Genomic DNA, 5,580 nt, shown 5'->3' on the forward strand with positions numbered 1-5,580 from the left:
TGTCTGCCTTGGTTTTTTTCTATATGTATGTCTACATAAAAATACATGAAAGATAACATCGAGAACTGATAAAATGTTTTTGGGCAAAGGGATAGTTAACACAGGCAGCTAGGTGGTGCAGTGAAACTGCAGATTTTAGTGACCTAGGCAAGTCATTTAACCCTGTTTGCCTCCATTTCCTCAACTGTAAAATGAGCTAGAGAAAGCAATGGCAAACCACTGCAGTAACTTTATCAAGAAAACTACAACTGGGGTCATGAATATTCGGACTTAACTGAAAGAAGAACAGAAACATAACACAGTGGATGGTCTAGGCCACAGAGATAGGGAACCTGTGACCTCGAGGCAGCAGGATCCCAACCCCTGGTAGGACATTGAAACTGGACAGTGATTGGAGAAGGAAGAATATGGAAAGCTTCAATGAAGGTTCAAAATATAACTTTTCCCCTCCTTCATAAGTGGTATTGTAAGATTAAACTAAAACAAATTGACAGTAGGAGTCTTAGACTCTCAATATTACCAAAATTAGTCACCAGCAGCTCTAAGTCAAAAATGAAGCTGAAACATAATTTTGTGGGGAAAAAAATCCCTTTCATCTTCTATAACACTAACTCTATTCATAAAAATGGGCATCTCTTCCTACTGTGACCTTTCTAATCTACTGCCTCTTTTCACTTTTTAAAACTTTAAAAAAATGAATTATTTGGAGGAAGTGCCCTCAATTACATTCAAAAGAACCTTAAGTAGAATTAAATTTAGGAGACCCAGGCTCTAGTCATGATACTTCCTCTTCGGGGGGTTTGTTATATTAAGCAAGTTCTTTCAACCTTCTGGAGCTTAGTTTCTTTATATCTAAAATTGTGGTGCATGGAGAGGGGAAATGAGATTAAATTAGATAATCATTTAGGCTCTTTCCATGTTTTACTGTCATTCTACGGCAAGAGTTTGGATAGTGTTGTAGATTGTTGTGTCACACTGCCACCTAGTGGACATACACTGTCATCACTATATTGCACTACATATTGAGGGATGGGTATGAACAGATTTAATCCCACTCTTTTCAGCTGATCATCCTACAGTTGAAAGGGAGCAGAGAATGTGGGCATTTCCTTTAACATAGCTCAAAATAAATCTAAAGAGCAGAACAGAATTAGCTAATGTGTGAAAAACTAAATTGGTCTGATGGTTCTTTCTATGGGGAAAAAAAAAATCTTTCTGAAGGGAAAGAAGATTGCCTGATTTACAAAGGCCTTGTATTCTGCCCTACAAAGACAAAGATATGGTTATTTTGAGTTTTAGTGGGTGGTGTGATTAATATAAATCAAGAACAGATGGATTTGCCAGCATTAGCTTAATGCCCACATATCTTTCTAATTTAATCAGATTAACTCAGCCCCAAAGAAGCTTGTCATAAGGAAGAGTGAAAAGAACATTAAACTAGAAATCAGAAGACTTGAGCAAGTCGTTTTTGCTCCTGAACTTTCATTTTCTTCATCTGACAAATAACCACAGAAATACGTGGAGTACTGAAGCACAGTGTTCTTGTGAAAATCACATGAAGAAAAAAAATGTTAAATACTTTATAAACCCAAAATTTAATGCCAAGGTATACTGGCAGTAATAGCACTCTAGTAACGTTGTTGGCCCTGGATCCCCTCCATAGCTATCTATATGAAATGCCAAATGATCCAGTTTCCTCCTCTATAAAGTGATATCAAAATAAATGTTCTCTAAAGCCCTTTCATTTCTCACCCAGCTGCCCTCCTTTGTCCCCAGGAACCTCATTATTCTACAAAATCATATCAGCCCAAGTATAATGATAGCTCATCAGTAAGACCTGCCCCAAGACCTCTCTGACTAGAGAGCAGAGCACAGAGATCCTCCCAGAACCTGGGCAGAAAAAAAAAAAAAAGGTTCGCAGACCATCTATTTCTTAATTCCCTACCCAAATGACTCTTTTGTACTGTATGCCCCCACGCTGGGACCTTCCCCTTTTCTGCCCTCTTTTCAGTTTCCTTTTATGTGTTGTTATTTCCCCATTGGATTGCAAGCTTCTGGAGGGCAGATATTGACTTTTTAATTTTTTTTCATATTTGTATCTCCATCATTTGTCCAGTGTCTGACAAATAGTAAGAATATAGTCAATATTTATTGCTTGACTGACTTCTAACTCTCACATTCAAATGTTGAACATCCCCTCAAGCTCAAACATTATAAGTGAAAAAGTCCTTTTTAGAGCTGACATTGTATGTTTTCAGTTCTCTTCCAACTCTCACATCCCATGCCTTCAGGTTCCTCCCAACTCTGATAAACTAGAGGCAAAAATTCTGTGGTCCCTCCCAGCTCTGGCATCCTATATTCTAACATGCCTCTGAGCTCTAATGTTCTAGGTCAGGCCTGTACAACATACTGGAGCAGGCAGCATGCTGCCCACCAAAGAATTTTGGGGTGCTGTCAAGTGACAGTTCTCTAGTCACTAGAGACAGACTGATGATGGTTGGTTGTTGTGGGTCATGCAACAGCCAACCAAAATCCTTTGGCAGGCATCAAGCAGTCCATGGGCCTTATGTTGTGTGGACCTGTTCTAGGTTCTAATGTCCTTCTGTTTAAAGTTATATTGACTCAGTGACCCATTATTCCCAGTACTGCTCATCCATCAGTGTTGGGGGAGGCTCAGTTGGAGTGATAGCAAGTCTGCAGCTTTTTGCTTTACTTGTTCTTTGTCACTTGCCCCCCCACCTGTGATGTTTGTACCCCTCCCTGCAAACTGTCACATACTTGCTATTTTGACTTATGAGTGAACTGGATTCAGGTGAGGCAGAGTTGCACAAAGTCGTCAGCCTCTTCTTGAGTCATCAAAGTCCAGTGGCAAGACAAAAGTCAGGGCAAATTTTTCTCATCCACCCATTCCTCTGGAGGAAGTCTTAATATGCTTGGGGTAGACACCCAGCCTAACTCACTGACAGATTTAATACCTGTTTATCACCCTTGATATGGTTTAATCCATCTGCTGAGACAGTTAACCAGAGTGTGGAACATGGTAAAGCTTCTTGGAGCCATAAGTGAGAATTTAGTTACAGATAGATACCAAAAGTGGATAAGTAGCTTTGAAAAGGGCTCAGAAAGTCCATAGATCATAAGTGCTAGTCTACCCTAAAAAACTCCATAAACCCTAGTAGTAGTGGTGGTGGTAATATTAGGGTTTTAGTGTAGTGTTTAGTTTTAGAATGAGTACACAGTAAAAGAAGAAAATGGCTCCATGCTGATGATGAGATCTATGAGATGGAAGGGCAAAGGTGATATAGGTTTTATGTTCTCTTATGGTCAGATGTATCTTCACAATAGAGATGAAAATAAATGCATAAGAAATGAGGACTGGAGGATTTTTTTTAATTTGTTTGTTTTAACTTTTGAAGGGCCAAAAAATGTATCACAGTGTGGAAAGATTGGGGACCATTCAGAAGAGGGGGGCAAAGGAAGGCGAGGATGTTTCTCTTGGGAATTTGATCATTTGGGCTCAATATAAATAACTTGGGGAGAAGGAAACACCTTCCTAACTTAACGTTATCCAAAAATGGAATAATCTTTATTTGGAGGTTAATATATTCACCTTCAATGGAAATCTACAAGCAGATTATAGATGATAGGATTTCTACTGAGGTATAGGTTAACCTGGAGTCATCTAGGTGTTTTAGTAGATAGACTGCCAGACATGGAGATAGGAAGACATGAGTTGAAATTTGGACTCAGACATTTATTAGTTGTGCGATTCTGGCAAGTTATTTAACCTCTGTTTGTCTTAATTCACTGGAGAAGGAAATGTCAAACCACTCCAGTATCTTTTCCAAGAAAACCCTATGGACAGTATTGATGTGCTATGGTCTATGGGGTAACAAAAAGTCCGACATGATGGAATTACAACAATACCTTAAACTAGATGATCTTTAATCCCTTTCAAGTCTGTGATTCTGAATTTTTGTCCCATCATTTGTTCCTCTCTCTCTCCATTTGTTCCTCTCTCTTCTCTCTCTTTCTCTCCATTTTTTTTTTGTTTCTATTACTGCTATCTTCTTTTAAAACTCATGATTCTTGGCTCAGATTCCTTAAGAACCTAGGCAATAGCTCGCAAATGTTCAGATTCCTTAACAGTCTGACCAATGTGGCGAATCTTCAATAAATCTTGTCTTTGGCTAATAGAAGACTTGGATTGAATTCATTCAGGCAGGACCCACATGTCATAATTTTGGGTCCCAGCACCCCTAAACCTCTAAACCTCATCATATGGTTCCCTGCTAACTAGGAAGAACTGCCTAATCCAAACTCTTCTCCAGTCAAGACTGAAAGGTTTGTCTCCTCCAGGGTCCTAGCCATCAACTTCCAGATGATTGCTCATGCTACCATCCTCAGACAGAGTCTAAGGTTTTCTAGCCCACTGGACCTGAAGTCTGATCCCTTGAATAGGACCCAGAGAGGCAGGGCCAGCTTTATGTCCCTTGCTAGCAGGAAGCATTTTCAGAAGCTGAGACATTTGCCCCTTACTCCAAAAAGAATTTGGGTCCCATTTGTCTAAAGGATTCTCCTTGAACTCTCCCATTTGATCAAGGAGGTCTCTGGCTTTCCCCTGAGTCTATAATCCTATCAAGTGGACTTTCATTATGTCCTACCCCCATTCTCTCAATTCTCTTAACCTACCACTCCATTGTCTATTACTACCCAATGGCCCCTGGCTACTTCTCACCTTTGACCCTATCTAGACCTCATTCTCAACCTCCCAGTCACTCCCATCAAGATCCTTCCTAATTCCCTCTGTATATAAGGTCCATCTTGTCTCCATTAAGGCGCTCAGATTCCTGAAGAATGTAGCCAATAGCTCACAAATGTTCAGATTCCTTAAGAGTCTGACCAATATGGTGGAACTTTAATAAACCTTGTCTTTGGTTGAAAAAAACAAAACAAAACAAAAAACAACAACAACAACAACAACACAAGATACTTTAATGATTCCTTCCTTTATTTCTTTGACTGACTCTTTTAGTTCTTTTGTGCTTCTCAACAGCTTGGAGGTGTTTTTTCATTGTTTCATCATCATTTCAGATGATTGAGCCAAGCTTCCTCAATTATTTTACTTTTCTTCTGAGAGTTCCTTGTATTCAAAATATTTTTTTTTGTTACACTGACTCATTTTTCCTTATTTTGAGGTTCCTTTCCACATCTTCTTTATTTATTTCTTTTCTCTATTAGCTTTGATGTGTACATAAAGGTAATGAGTCACTGCATTAATTATTCAGGAAGAGAGTATAATATCAAAGGGGCTTGCCAACTGGGCATTCCCCTTGATCACCAGCCCTGTCTCCAACTCACTTTTCCCCCTCTGGTTCATGTATGGCATAGTCTCAAATAAGGTTTCAGGATAAAAATAAGAAAGTATATTTTTAAAAGTCTTTTATTAGGAAAATTGAAAACATTAAAACTATTTTCCTCTGAAACCTTTTCCAAAATCCTTGTGAAAGGCCCTTGAAAAGGTAGATGGAATCCTCACATCTACAAAACTCTCTCTCTCTCTCTCTCTCTCTCTCTCTC

This window comes from Vombatus ursinus, unplaced genomic scaffold (genome assembly GCF_900497805.2).
Source record: "Vombatus ursinus unplaced genomic scaffold, bare-nosed wombat genome assembly UNPS02014163.1, whole genome shotgun sequence".
Taxonomy (NCBI): Eukaryota; Metazoa; Chordata; class Mammalia; order Diprotodontia; family Vombatidae; genus Vombatus; species Vombatus ursinus.